Source organism: Pleurodeles waltl, chromosome 4_2 (genome assembly GCF_031143425.1).
Source record: "Pleurodeles waltl isolate 20211129_DDA chromosome 4_2, aPleWal1.hap1.20221129, whole genome shotgun sequence".
NCBI classification, from domain to species: Eukaryota; Metazoa; Chordata; class Amphibia; order Caudata; family Salamandridae; genus Pleurodeles; species Pleurodeles waltl.
Genome location: NC_090443.1, coordinates 539224695 through 539241358, shown reverse-complemented (window position 1 = coordinate 539241358; position 16664 = coordinate 539224695).

Genomic DNA, 16664 nt, shown 5'->3' with positions numbered 1-16664 from the left:
GTCGTCTCCGCCCTGGCGGGCGGTACAGTGAACCGGCAGATGACCTTGGCGGTAACCGCCATGGTCATAATTCCCAAAAAAAGACCGCCAGCCTGTTGGCGGTCTTACCGCTGCTTCTCCGCCTTACGCCAGGTTCATAATGACCCCCTATGTCTTGAGATGCCTTTTTTGTCCTGGACAGACTAATGAGATCACGTGGCCCAACAAATGGGGTTTTCCAGCTTTGAACCAGACTAACAGCTTTTGTAACAGTATCTTTGTATTTTTCAATTAGTGATTTATGTAGGTCTGCGTGAGCAAGATCGGATCTGTTGTTACAAAACATTTCCCTTATCTGACCCAAAAAGGCACTTCTTTGTTCAGCCGTCGTATAATATATTTTCACAGCACCCACCTTGAGGTTGAACCTTGTCGAACTACCCAGAGTCTGTGCATCTTTGTTGACTGTTATCTCTATTGCTTGATCAACCAGAATTTGTCCAAACGGATTAACATCTGACAGTTGAACTGAAAAGCATTTGTTGATGAAGTTGTGGTGTATCACTGGATCTTTCACTGCTAGTAATGTGATTTCAGCACAGTATCCAGGATGATATCTAGCATAGTTCATCCTGTCATACGCAAAACACCATGGAATGATACAAAGTATGGCAGTAAGACGTAAATGCAATTTCCTTCTCGAGTAGGACGCAGCAGAGCCAGCAAGACATTTTCACCAATATCCACATACAACATCCAAAATGCAGAGAGATCTCCATTGTCATGAAGAAGATGTTCCAGGAATGCATGCCAAAGGTGTTTTACTTCGGCAAAGGGAAAATTCTGCAAAGGTTACTCTAATCTCTGTTGGCATGAGTCTTTTGCAATGCCATTAACATCCTCAATGAAGGAGTAGACTACCTGAATGTTGTTTTCGTAATTCTTCTCCACCCATGGGATAAATTCCAAACAAGTCAGTCTCAACATGCCTTCATATACGCACTTGTGTGCTCGAACTGAATGTTTGTTCATACGACCTTCTGATACTGGTGATATTGAGTCTTCTGCTATCAGGTCTGCTTCAAAGCAAAGATCACGAACGCCAGCATCTTGAAAACGTTTTCCGAAAATGGACATGACTTTACAAATGGTGTGAAAGATGCCCTTTCGAAGAATGATTCTGTCGTACATTGCTCTATGCTTCCACACAATCTCAGTTGTTTTTGCATAGAGAGCTTGATCTATGACCACTACAAATGCAATGATTCCCTTTTCAGCTCTGGTCTCTAGTGCTGATGTTAAGTCCTGTCCAACTTGGTACTTTCTGTGAGGGGCTCGCTTCTTGTCTGGTAACAACCCAGATAATGTTCTTATTTTATCCAAGCTGCAATTGGGCAACACATTCCAACATGACTTTGGCACTTGCCATCAATGGCTGAGGCCCAACTCGTTTACCAAAAACATACATGAACAATTCTTCAGTATTTGTGGTGGTCAATGTTCTTTGCTTTTGTTTCTTGGTGCTTGGGAGAGGAGCTGTTTAAGATTGTGGTCCGATAACCTGGGCTGCACAGCTATACCGCTGACTCTGTGAGTTGTCCCCTTACCAGTAAGAGTCTCTTCTAGTCTATCAATGTTATCCCATGCTAAGTTAGTGAAAACATAAAGCTGAGTGTCAGCTGGAAGAACAATTTGCTCATTTAAGGTAGCAGCATGTGTCTGAAGACACAAGACGGTATCAATTTCTTCCAGTTGTGAGTATGAAATCCCATGACCAAGTCTGTTTAGAGTGCAAATGATTTCAACATTGACTGTCAGAGTTTTTATGGCATATGGGAGCAACAATTGTTTGGAGGGTTTCTGCGGGCCACTTGTGATTGCATATATAATGTCCTGACTTAATGATTGCATAAGTAAGGCAACTCTTTTGGACGGCTTTGTGTTTTCTGGATCTCCAGTCAGAATTCCCAGTAGGAACCGTTTAAGGTAATCAGGCACTGTAAATAAATCTTTATCAATGTCTGATGAATGATATGGCCATGGTGTTAGAAATGGGGTTTCTGGTTGGCTGAGGATTGCACCTAAGCCAGGCAGAACACACCCACTCTAATCAGGGTGAGGGAGTTACCACCTCCTTGGTATCTTGGCACAGGCAGTTAGGCTTATCCCAGAAGCAATGTGTAAAGCGATTGCACAAGATACATAACACACGTGATACAATCAATACACCACAAAGGAAACACAACACCCACTCATATAAAAATAAACTGTATTGTATAAAACATAATTAGACCAAACACAACATGTATCTATAATGCCCGCCTAAACAAGCAGTTGTCAGAACATTACACAGGTTACTAATACTCTGCAAAAATAAACAGTAGTCAGGTAAACATATAGGTTACTGGTATTCTGCAACACAAGAAGTAGTCAGGTTGTCATTGTCAGAAGAAATCCACATGCCATAACAAACACTTCATCATGAGGGCAGAGTTATCCTCATCCTTTGCATATGTCATAAACCATTACCCACCCTCCCTAGAACAGCTCATAGAGGTCCTAAAAATATGCGCATCAGGCAACAAGAGAAAAATTATGTATTTCAGAACATTAGGTCATGAACTGCAGGAAAAACACACTTGCATGAAAACCACAGTGCAACTACGCTTCTATTATATGAAATGTGGCAGGTAATCTGGCATATACTTTTCTTCCTCTTAGAGTATGAGGTGCCACGCCCCTGGGCCCCTATTACATACTATATGGTGGTCCTGGGAGCAGACGCCCGGTCATGGGATGCTGGGGGCACTTTGTGGGCCTCCCAAAGTGATGACTTAGAAGGTGGGAGGAGATGAGGCCGAACACAACTTGCCAGGGTAGGAGCTCCCCCGCTCCTAGTCTCCCAAAAGAGATGTTATTCTTGTAACATGGGAGCGGCCCCACTCCTTGGGCTGCAAGTACCGGAGTCACTCTCTTACATGGAGTGAGGGGATCCCCCACAAGGTTATGGGGGAAGCACTCCTTAGGCTCCCAGTGCTAGGGCTTGACAGTGGCCGCTGCTCACAGGGCAGTTGCGCAGCGGCTCAGGGAGGGGGTGGCTCCAGCCAGTTTCCTTCCCAAGGGGGGGAAAAATCCCACGGCAGCCGACAGTCTCCGTACTGCGAGGCTATCTCACACCCTGTACTTTTGGTCACGACAGGTAAATCCAGGGTCCTCCAGGGCCTCCCAGACCTCTACCTCTTCTTCTGTATGGTGGCCCGGCCAGGGGGTACCTCCTAACCGCAGGCCAGCTCTTTTCTGCGTTCTCTCCCCGGTCGCAGTGGTGATTATCCCCAAGTAGGCACCTGCGGTTGCCCCGGGGGCACTACTGGAAGCGCGCTGGTCTACGCTATTCCAGAAGCTGCCAGTGGGCTGCTCTTGGGTTTGCCGGCTTTGGCGGGGGAAACCACGATGGTGTGGAGGCACTTCCTGGTGCCTTGAACAGCCAAACCAGGAGTAAAGCGCTCTCCCTGTTCTGGGATAAAATACCAATAAAAAAAGGGGAGCGCTCTTCACACATTGAAGCAAGAGAATGGAGCGCTCCTCACGCTCTACAAAGATGAGGAAATATAGCGCTCTTCATGTGCTATGGTGTGCTCAAGGCCAAGGAGCTGTGAGCAGTGCTCCCCATATGCTGGGCTCCCAGGGAGACACTGGAGGGAATACAGAGGGGCAAATAGGCCAGCACACTTCGAGAAATTCAGGTGGCGATTCCTTCTAACTCCCCCATAACCTTGGCAGTCCAGAGTCAGGGGAAAGGCTGGCAGCAGGCCAACAAAAGAAGAGCAGTCCAGATGAGTCGTTTGTGCAGTCAGGCAGTCCCTCTGACAGGGGCTCTGTCCCAAGTCCAAAAGTGCTCTTCTAATGTGGGGAAGACCTCCTGTACTTAAAACTAATTTGGCGCAGTCTCCACAAAACGGAGAGAAAGGATTCCAACCAGTACTAACCGGTTCCAGGAGTGTCCCTTTCTCCTCCAGTACTAGCTCCAGACATCAGTGGGGGTAAACGAGCCCTTTGTGTGAGGCCAGGACACAGCCTTTACAAATACAGGTGTGCCCCACCTCTCCCAGCCCAGGAAGAGCATTCAATATGAAGATGCACTCTTGTGACATCACCACCCTCCCTGTATATAGACTGTCTGAAAGGTATGCACAAAGCCAAGCTGTAATTCTTCCCCAGAGGTGGATTGGTGGTAAATTGCAAAACACCAGATTCATAAGCACAGTGAAATGCTCACTTTCGAAAAGTGGCATTTCTATAATGATAATACAAAATCCACCTACACCAGTAAGCAGCATTTCTAACTACCATTACAAACATACCAAAGATGCCTGCGATACCCTTCATCGATTAGACAATACCACTTACACATAGGTTATGGCATTTCCAATGCAATCCTATGAAAAAGGCAGCACTCACAGTAGTGTGAAACTTAACAGGCTGTTTGCCACTACCAGGACATGTAGTACATAAAGACACATGTCCTACCTTTTACATACATAGCACCCTGCCCTTAGGGGTAGCTAATGCCTACTTTAGGGGTGACTTATATGTAGTAAAATGGGAGTTCCAGGCCTGGCAAGTAGATTTAGATGGCAGGTCCATGTGGCAGTAAACTGCGCACACAGAACCCTACAGTAGCAGGCCTGAGACAGGTTTGAAAGGTTACTTCTCTGGTGGCGCAAGCTGTGCTGCAGGCCGAATAGTAGCATTTAATTTACAGGCCCTGGGTATAGGGATACCACTGGACAAGTGACTTACAGGTAAATTAAATGTGCCAATTAAGTGTAAGCCAATTATACCAAGTTTAGAAGGGAGAGTACATGCACTGTAGCACTGATCAGCAGTGGTAAAGTGCTCAGAGTCCTAACGTCAACAAAAAGGGTCAGAAAAAATAGGAGGAGGAAGGCAAAAGATTTGAGGATGACCCTGTAATTGGCCAGGTCCAGCACATGGTGTTGATGTCAGGTTTGTCTTAATCATTGTTCTTATGTGCTATGTTGTTTGATCAATTATCTTGTTCATGTCTGTTGCTTTAACCTTTAAAACAGATCATTCTCTTTTCAAAGTCTTGTTTTCTCTTACAATGTCCTGGCATGACACTATCAGGTTAGGCCAACAACTTTCTTTGGTTATCGGCGAAAATGTGGAGACTGTCACTAAACTCGGAGTCCAATTTGTTTCTAATATGCTTCTTGGTTGATTTGTCTATTCCCTGTATTCCTCTGCGTGTTATGAGGGTTTCAAGCTTTTCAGTGAGAGTCGTCACATGTATTACTTCTTTTTTAGGAATAATCTCAGTTCTAATGTATTGAAATAGTTCATCATATGCTCCAGCTCTCATATTTTTGTAGTGATAATTCGTGTGAATGCTAGAATCCTCCTTTGATTTAACCCTTGAATACTTCCTATAACAAGATGCATTATAATGGGCTTCTGCAGCCACTATGCCTCTTCTACAAACTACTAAGATCTTTGAATCACAATTAATGGTTGCACACTCTTGAAGCCTTTTGTCAACTCTAGGCTCTGTGGCTTTGATTAATTTCTCTTGCGTTAATTTTCCCTTGTAACACTTTATCTTTCCACAAAATATACATTCTTCCTCATACACGTTTGAATTTATTGATGTTCTTCTGTTTAAGCATTAACTCATGCACTCACTCATTCCAGCATCATCACTGACACTTGCTTCAGCTTTTCGCTTAATAGTCTGTAAATCTTTCTTTATAGAAACAGGCTCCTGCACTTCCTGTTGTAAAATACTCGGGGAACCGTGCTGCTTTCCGCATTTCTCGCAATGTCTAACAGTGGAATGTGATTCCTCACTTTAGCTGCCTTTAATTGAACAAAGCTTTCCATGATGAGTAGCCCTGTGGGTTTGTCAGCATAACTCCATGTTGGACATTTAGGGGCATATTTATACTCCGTTTGCGCCGAATTAGCGTCGTTTTTTTCGACGCAAATTCGGCGCAAAACTAACGCCATATTTATACTTTGGCGTTAGACGCGTCTAGCGCCAAAGTATGAGGAAAGAGCGTCATTTTTTTGCGTGAACGCCTTCCTTGCGTTAATGAGATGCAAGGTAGGCGTTCCCGTCCAAAAAAATGACTGCGACATAAATGCGTCGTATTTATACTCCCGGGCAAAAATCACGCCCGGGAGTAGGCGGGGCAAAAAACCCCGCATTTGCGCCTCTTTTTAACGCCTGGGTCAGGGCAGGCGTTAAGGGACCTGTGGGCTCAAAATGAGCCCACAGCTGCCCTCCCATGCCCCCAGGGACCCCCCCTGCCACCCTTGCCCACCCCAGGAGGACACCCAAGGATGGAGGGACCCATCCCAGGGACATTCAGGTAAGTTCAGGTAAGTATACATTTTTATTTTTTTAATATATTTTTTTGGGCATAGGGGGGCCTGATTTGTGCCCCCCTACATGCCTCAATGCCCAATGACCATGCCCAGGGGACATAAGTCCCCTGGGCATGGCCATTGGGCAAGGGGGCATGACTCCTGTCTTTACTAAGACAGGAGTCATGTAAATGGCGTCTGGGCGTCGTTAAAAATGGCGCAAATCGGGTGGAGGCGATTTTTTAGCGTCAACCTGACTTGCACCATTTTTAAGACGCCCTAACGCCATTTTCCCCAACGCCGGCGCTGCCTGGTGTACGTGTTTTTTTTCCACGCACACCAGGCAGCGCCGGTCTGCTAGCGCCGGCTAACGCCATTCAATAAATACGGCACCCGCATGGCGCTTCAGAATGGCGTTAGCCGGCGCTAAACTTTTTGACGCTAAACTGCGTTAGCGCAGTTTAGCGTCAAAAAGTATAAATACGGGCCTTAATCACAAATGATTTATACACTGGAGATCAGAGGGACAGGATGTGCTTGTTTCAGTCTTCTTCATGATGCTGCATGGACATTCACTACCAGCTCTGGAAAAACCTTTTGCTTCCCTCCCTCCACTTTTTTGACACTGTTTTTGCTGGTTTTAGGACTCTGCGCACTTTATCACTGATAATCAGTGCTAAAGTGAATATGCTCTCTCCCTTAAAACATGGTAACATTGGTTCATCCCCAATTGGAATATCTGATATACTTGTAAGTTCCTAGTAAAGTGCACTACATGTGCCCAGGACCTTTAGATTGAATGCTACTAGTGGGCCTGAAGCACTGGTTGTGCCACCCACATAAGTAGCCCCTTAACCATGCCTCAGGCCTGCCATTGCAAGGCCTGTGTGTGCAGTTTCACTGCCACTTTGACTTGGCATTTAAAAGTACTTGTCAAGCCTTAAACTTCCGTTTTTCTACATATGAGTCACCCCTTAGGTAGGCCCTAGGTAACCCATAGGGCAGGGTGCTGTGTAGGTAAAAGGCAAGACATATACCTATGGCCCTCATTATGACATTGGCGGTAAGTCCTGCTTACCACCACGCTGATTTCCTTTAACTTACAGCTGTGGCGGCGTATATCCGTTCACCATATTATGACACACACACATACCCATCTGACAGAATACAACCACAAACACAAATCTGCCAGTCCAAAGGTCAGTGCTAAAGTGGCGGTATCAAAACCAACACCGTTACGCCAACAGAACAACGCCCACCACATTATGACCCACGAATCACCACGGCGGACATTCAACAGCAGTAAACCATTGGCGTTACATACAGCCGCACTCACAATGGACACCCACAGACAAAACAACTCCACATTGGCCAATTCAAACAACACACACCTGACACCCATACACACACCACACCCGTACACCCACACCATTATAAAACACACCATCAGCCATGTCTTGGGGGGTCTATCAGGAGTCCCAAGGCATGATGGGCCATCTCGTGACTGAACTCTGAGAAATCAAGCAGCTACTGAGGGACATGTACAGAGACATGGGTGAACAGATGAAGACCCACAATACCAACATGGCCTCCCTAACAGAGGTGCTGCGGGACATTTGCACAACCCTGAGCAGGGATTCTCAACAACAGTCTACCCCTTCCTTTGGCTCATCAACACCAGGCACATCAACATCAGTGCCAGCCACTGGAAGAAAGGCCCTGCCAGAGGAAGAACCTGACCCAGACACCTCTGCCTCTGTAGCGGCAGACCTCCACCCCCCCACCACAAGCAGGGATGTCCAAGAAAGGTCCCAGGAGATGTAGATGGCAAGACACCGACCTCTGCCGGCAAGTGACCTCTTCTTAAAGGACCTCCTTTGTGTGCCACAATTCACTCTGTTGACTGATCCTCAACCACCCACCGGTTCGAATGGGAGGAGTACTCTGGGCTGGTTTCCCAATGGTGTGACATCTACTCCAGTGATTTTATTCACCATGACTGACCCCTTTAATTTACATCTTTTGTTTCTTTCTGTCAATTTTCTTTTTCTGTTCATAAGTAGCATTGTAATAAATTCACCTGTAACAGGGTTATCGGAACCCTGGACAAGCCAACAAAACTGAGGCCGACGATAGAGTGCCCCGGGGGCACTTTCGAGTGTGTCACGTCGTTACACTGTGACAATGTGAAGAACCAGGAAGAGGACGCGCAGTCTTGGGAGGGCGAGCGTGCACAGAAAGGAGATGCAGACAGCGGCGATAGAGGAAACCCCAACCGGAGAGGAACAAAGGAGAAGGCGACAAGCAGAAACGAAGAGGAGGCCTCGGGAAGTCGCATTTGGGAGAAGGCGACGCAAGTTGACGGCAACAACAGAAGACCATGAAAGATGTAATGACCCACCACGTCTTTGGAGGGGCGTGGTTTAAGCACGTATTGCCCGTATATGGGCTGTACGTGCCTTCTGGGGAACAGCGAGGGGGTGGGGGAAGCGACAGAAGCAGGCAGGAGGGCTGAAATAAAATATAACATCAACCTGAGTGAGGAGCAAGGGAGAGAAGTATAATACCTTGCTAGGGAAGAGGGCGTGTCGATAGTAACACAAACTCTTCCGCCCTGTTTTTTTTTTATTCAACTCACAACAACTAAATCACTGGGAAAACCACACAGTGAAAAAGAGGAAGTTCACCGAAGGTGCACAGTTGCTCCACTTCCCCTTCACCCCCCTTTTTACACATGGTTAAACAAACCCCAGACTTACCTCCTATTTTTATCTTGTGTTTTCTCCCCATGCCTCGCAGTGAAGTCTCAAACAGGAACCCGTGAACCCCTAGAAGGCAACCAAAAGAGAGACTGTTAAAAACAAGTTGATGGATAAAGAGAGAGTATAAGACCATTCAAACAAAGATGAAAACAAAAGAAGAAGGAGATTGGGGAAAGAATAGAGAACTAATAGCATATAGAAATAAAAGAAAATATTTTTTGTTTCCTCTTAAATAATAGAGCGGTGGTACTCCATGAAATAGGATTAATAAATGACAGTGCCATACGGTAAACAATAAAGGACATTCTTCTTTATATAAACCTTTCTGTGAGTAGACTGTGTTAGAGGGAAGGAGGATCTTACTACCACACCCACTACATCACCCATGACAAACTCATTGTCTGCTTGCTTCATTGTCACATTTCGCTATGTAGAGATGTAAGACCATGTGAACCATACAATGAAGACACAAGCTACTTGTGCCAGCACTGATATGGTATAGGTACACAGTGTCCAGCTCAGGATTACATACATTACACACAAACACATCAGTATAAGTGTCTGGTCAAACCAAATTTTTTATTCCCCTGTATAGCACATAGGCTGTCAATATGTCTAGACTCTTAGTAACAAGAATGTGTGACTCACGCTGAGTCAAAGTACATATTTCAAGGTACAGACACCCAGACCATGGAAGGAAGGGATTTGTCTGACATTGTCCTGTAGAATAGGCAAACATTAAAGTGGTTGATGTCAGCAGCTTGAGCCTTATCACATACCACCCCAAAGTGATCCAACATCACATAATCCAAGATACAGACAGATGGCAGTACAACAGTCGCAGATCACAGGCCCATCCTAATCCAGTTACCATGCATCTGGTGGTATGACACAAACATATGTCAGTGTTGTGGCGCAGGCATGGTGGCATGCAATGATGAAACATATCCACAGCTCTATACATGTCATACAAAAATATTGTTTAGCCAATTTGAGGGAAAAAGTACTTGAACAAAAGCTAGGACTACATATTTTCAGACTACATGATTACAGAAATGATGCATCAGGCCCCCTACAAGACACAAATCTATTGATATGTGCACCTCTGTACCTATAGCCATACACTGTGTCAACTGTCTTGGTACAGGTCTCATAAATCCAAACTCTGCGACCTACATTACCTGGACCAGCCCATGCCCACATTGTATGCAAGAACAGCATCAGATACCTGCCAATGCCACAACTCTGAAAAGCCCATATAAGGATGCCATGTTGAAGGTACATGTACAAAGAACAAAACAAGGAGTAAAGGCTTGAGACCATACCTATGACACAAGTCACATAGCAAGCAAATGGAAAATAAAGTACATTGCAAGGAAACTGACATAAACAATGCAACATCATCAAGGTGGCCTTTGGCTGAACATTGCAGAGCATCAGCTCCCTACCTCCACACATTCTCACAACTACAGTTCACCGTACAGTCACAGTCATTACATCACATGACGTACTTATACTCATGAAAAGTAGCTGTTGATGAGATCTTCCCACAAGTCAGCTGCTTCCTCTTCACCACTGTCATCCTCGCTTAGCATTTCAGGTTTCTCACCTTGTGGCACTACAGGTTCCCTCTCCTCTGGGATGTACAGGATATTCCTCCCCAGGATGATGTTGTGGAGCATGCAGCATGCCACAGTGATCTGAGACACTATCCCAGGTAAGTAGAGGGGGGCTCCACCAGTCCGGTCCAGGCAGTGGAATCTGTCCGTCAGGAGTCCAAAAGCCCGCTCCACTGGCTGCTGTGTTCTTCCATGGGCCTCACTGAAGCAGACTTTCCCTGGTATAGTTGGGTTCCTCACTGGTGTCAACAACCAACCACGGTTAGGATATGCGGAGTCTCCTGTCAAGGTATGGGACATAAGTGCAACAATGAGTCCATCACTTCAGGATTGTAGCAACTGGCATTGCTCACACACAATCAGGACAGACCAGACTTACCAACCAGCCAGGCTCTTTCTGGGTGCAGTTGTGACATGAGCTGGGGTATGGTGCTGTTTCGCATTATGAGGAAAACATGGGCTGAGCCTGGATATCGGGCATATGCATGTGATGTGTAGAGGTCCACCAAACAGAAAACTTGCACTTTCATGGAATGGAAGTTCTTGCGGTTGCAATAGACTTGTTCAGTGGCCTGCAGTGGCACCAAGCCAACATGTGTGCATCAATGGCCCACACCACATGTTGGAGGTGGCCAAAACCATAAACGTCAGCCTTCACATAGGCAAAATCTTCACGTTGGGGGAATCTAATATAGCTGTCAATGTGTTTCACCATTGCTGAGAGGAAATCCTTCAACACCAGACTGAACATAGGTTGTGACATACCAGCAGATAGAGTCACTGTATGTTGGAAGGACCCTGTGGCTGGGAAGTGCAGTACTGACATAACTTGTACAATGGGTGGTGTACTGGTTGGATAACTAACTACGGGCATCAGTCTAGCTCCAACTGAAAGTATAAGTCCACTATTGTCTGCCTATTCAGATGGTAGAGTAGTATAATGTGGTGTTCTTCCATTGTCTTAAGGTCTGGCAGTGGATGGTTGACAGGAGGTTGTCACATCTTTCCTCTCCCAGGGTCCCTATGTGTGACAAGACCTGATTTTAACATTAGTCAGTGTGTCCCCAGCAACATACATGATGCATGCCAACAATATCATGTGACAAAGCATTTCTGACTGGATAGGCATGACACACGGTATGGCAACTACACAGGGTCACATGGGACCCCCATGGTTTTCAAGATGTGTCCACAACATGGATTTGGACAGAAGTCAATGATATGCTACACAATTGCCCCTCGAAATGTGATTTGTATATTCCGACCACCAAAAAGACCATCAGCGGTGGTGGCCCGTGCACCGCTGTTAAATTACATCTTTGCCCTGCAAGACACTACAATGGTGGTTGAGTAGAAGGGCTTATATGACAAGACAGAATGGTGATGTTTGTGATGCAATTAAACATATATTGTAGGTGTGACACAGTTTATAAGGTCAGATACAGCATTTCAGTCGGCCAAAATGGTGGATGCCTGACCTACTCCAATGGACATTACAAACCATCCGTGACCGCCCCTGCCTTCTCTCCAGAGTCGCTGTAGAGGCATGCAAATGAGGTCCTACCTGTGTACGGACAGCTCTATGGCTCACACGAAGAGCAGATAGGAATCTCATAGGCACAATAGATATTGTTCAACACCATCCTTTTCCTCCTCACAAGCTACAATGTGTCCCTGAGTGCTAGTTAGACTTCCTGTGTGCCTGTTGTTGCAGTCTGTGTGGCATCAATGGGCTGTACATGGCGCAGATACTGGTGGTCAGTAACATATGTTAAGTTCAGTCACATTGTGTGAGCTTTTGGGGGTCCTAGATCCTCCTTGTGTCGGAATGCGCATAACTAGGTAAGGAGACTTTACTGCCATCCAATTACATCTTTTTCTTTACAATGTATGTAAATGTTAGACAACATGCATGTGCATGACAGTATAAGCTGAGTATGCATTTTGTATGATTCATTTAAGGGTCTTATAAGCAATGTGTATAGTACCACAGATCTTTTACCCTACATCTGGCCTTGCCAAACTGTAGTCCCGAAGGCATATCCTGGCTCACTCTGCCCTTCAGGTTTCCACACACACCACATGCCAAATTGCTGATGGCCACATGATAGGCTGGCATGCATTGAAGTGATGGAAATGGAGTGTCATGTTGGTTATGTATGCTCAGCCTGCAGGGCCTGTCAAACGTATCTCCCAGTATGGAAAACATAGTCCAGGCTGTGGTAGAGTCACTGTGGCTATGCCACTGTGGCACTGTGCCCACTTCCTGTACGCAAGCAGATCCTGCTGTGTTGCCAATATGAGGCTCTAGTTGCAACACTTGCCCTGAATGCCTAGATTATGAATGGGTACTAAGTTTAATCCTTGAACTAGTCCATATGTGCATTTAGCATCATTGTCAATGTGTGTCTTTGGCTCATCACAGGTCCCTTATTTCCACAGCTCTGATGTCACCTTCACAAAAGTAATATTTTTCCAGTACAGATTCATTGCACTGATTACAGACCCACAGTGCAGACAGTGCGTTGATTCCTGGGAGTGAAATGTGACTCAGTAGCTAGGTCACAAAGCATGAATCGTACAATGCATACCTTTGAATGTTCAAGGCCCTCTCTGTGGGATAGACAGATATGGCCAAAGGTGTGTTCTGTGGTACAGGTACATGCCACAGTACCCGCCCCCTGAAGTGGCATGAGTCTGCAGTTGGTAGACCACATGTCCACACATGCACAAGAAAGACACTTTCTGTACTCACCATGCCAACCCCTTCATTGTCACTCAAATAGTATGGCTATGTCTATACTATGGTGGTTGCCTGTAGGGACTGCATGCAGTGAGTCAATCTCACAGAGTGTCAATGTGTTGGTCCACTCAGGCCTCAGGAGTTTAGCATTCAGAAGCCACATCTGTGTATAGTGTTTCATTGTGACTCAAATCACAGTACATGTTGCTGGTTGCTGGGGTATAGGTTACCTGATGTCAGTAGGCTTGCTTAGTCATTGTAGGCCATGAGCAGGGTAGTGGGTCAGTCTGCAGATGGCTACAAAAGTGTGTACTCACGTCCCTGTACTTAGTGGCGTGTGTGCTTTTACACTTGTGGTGTGTTAAAAAACTGAACATTTTGAGCTTGTTTTTCTGACATGTGTGTGAGTCAACCATTTGTGTGAAAAGTTGTGGCTGTAATCTCTTGATTTGAACTTTGCATCCATGCAGGACAACGCCCATCAGCAGAATGAGCTATGGCGATCCATCGTCCGGAAGGTGCGGACCCTGGAGGTCCACAGCCAGCGGAGCGTCCTCTGTCACAAGAGGTCAGAGTACCTGAGACCCTGGGCCCAGAAGATTGTGGAGGTTCAGCAGGGGCTGTCCTCCCAACATGGATGGGGCGCACGTCGGACCATGACTCCCCTAATGTTATGCATCCTGGTGGTAGTATACCCGGACCTTGATGGGCGTTTGAGGGTAGCACAGCAACCACAAGTGGGTGAGTACAGGGCATAATCTGTCACAATGTCAAGTTAATATGTTAGGTTCTGACATTTCCCCCTGATGATTAGGGATGTGCCATGTGTAACACAGTAGATGAGTGACTGTGTAGATATATAGGGGGAGATTTATGAAAAGTGCTGCTGCACCCAGGGCAGCGTCACTTTTCTTGCACCCCCCCTAATGCCACCATGTGCGTGCCATATTTAATATACTGCACACCATGGTGGTAGTAAGGGAACTAGCATCAGAATGTTTGCTGCTAGTTCGGCACCTTGCAGGATTAGAGTCAACAATTTTGACACTCATCATGCGAAGCACCCAGAGGCTCATTTAAACAAATGGGAGCCTCCTTTTAGCACCTGTTCTGAGCAGGTGTTAAAAATACCGATAAAAATGATGCAAAGAAATCTCTTAGATTTCTTTGTGTCATTTTTTCGCCACCTAGCACAGGCACAATGTGGCACAAGGAGTTACAAAGTGGCACAAAGCATGCATTGCTCCACTTTGTAAACCTGGCACGGCGTTTTCGGCCATCTAACCCCACATTAGCGTAACAAACATGACGCTAATGTGTCGCTAGATGGCGCTAGGCCCTTTTAAATCTGGGCCATCATGTGGTTCATACTGATGTGGCTTGCCTTATTGACCCAGAGACCTAGGACACAACTGTGTATAATACACAAACGATTTGCTTTCCAAGGACAACATATAGCTGTGCACACTGATCAATCAAGTACTGTTTTTTGTTGTAGTGGGTGTAAATTCTATGCAACAAACCACTACTCCTCAGTGTTACAGGCCAAAGTAAAGAAAGGGATGGATAACTGTCCTCAGTCATGTGTCTGGTTAAATGAGTATATTGGCATCTACCACCCAGAGACTACTTGTCTTCAGTGTGTAGCGGATGCTGGTGCCTCACTACTGTCTGTAATGTGAAGATGGACATCATACATGTGACAGAGCATACATTTATCTTTGTGTGCAGCTACAGATCAATACCTTCCCTTGGTAAGTGGGGAATGGCCAAGGACATGATTTGTGTGCTATCACAGTTGCCAAAATTCCTTTTGCCTACATGTTAGCATGTGTCCCTTTCTCTTCTTAAGGCTCTTAAAGCTACTGTTTCATGCATGCTCTACCTGTGTTCATTGGATGATTCCTGTATCCCCTCACATTCATGTGCATGGCAACCTGTGTTTGGAATAGGACATTTACAATGAGAGTACATTTCATGTGGTGCCACAGACAGAAGTGTGTCACCATTGATTGTTGGATCACACATACCTCAGCCGTCATTGCATGTCATTTGGCATGTACAACTGCAGTAGCAATGAGGGATAAGGCGTGTTTGACTAGATTTTTAAGCCACAATGTGCATGTCTAGGCCACTGATGTGGCATTGATGTAGCAAAGTGCACTGCACATGTGTAATGGGTAAGGTTTTTTACATGACTGTTGGCATGCATCATGGAATGTCTTGCAGTTATGTTGAAATCACATGTGTCTGGGTACAACCATTCAGACACATATCTGGGTTTGCAGGCCCACAACAGAGACAGTGGTGTAGCTTGTCACTGGGCAACATGTTGAGGGCCTTCTACAGTACTTGCAAATATTTATGTCTCTCCAACATACAAAGGATTAATGGCTTCTACTGATGCAATCAGAGCATGTCATTGCAAGGGATACTAGATGTTAGTGATGATTTCCCTGGGGGTTGCTGATTCGTTGTGTTGTGGATTTTAGGGACATAGCTCCCTGACAATTTGCACATGATGTCTACAGTGTACATTTCCATGCCAAATGTGTGGCCTACCAGAGCAACATTAGTACTACCTCCATGACTCCATTGGAACAAATTTCACTTGGTGAAGTGTGCATTGTGGATATGTTTCCAGTGTGACATGAGTATCTCCATATCACATTCTCAAGACTACTGTACTGTTGCCAGCAACATGGCATGTTCTGGGAGCATTCTGTCCCCTTTCCACCTCCCTCTTCTCATTCCAAAACCCCTATTCCCTACCTATCCCAAGCACACAGGCAGATCCGCACACATCCACCTCAACACACGCCCTACTGAATTTGGCACCTCATATTTTCAAAAACATTAAATACAGGCAATTACTTAAAGATATATTCTTTGTCTGGACAGCATGACCCTCAATCCGAGCAAGGGGCCGGAAGCTGTCAATAAAACATCTTGCACAACGTAAGGCTTACCTCTTTACAGCCCTTTAATGCCAGGGGAGTGATGATATTCAGTGTATGACAGTGGCGCTGCCGAGCGTTGCCGGTTGCATCCCAGCTTGAGGTTAGCCATCACTCACCGATATACATCCCACCCTTTCCCATTCCTCAGAAGATTGGAATGGATGAGCAAGCCTTCGCGAGCGCAATGGTGATAAGAGGTGAAGTATTATTGCGG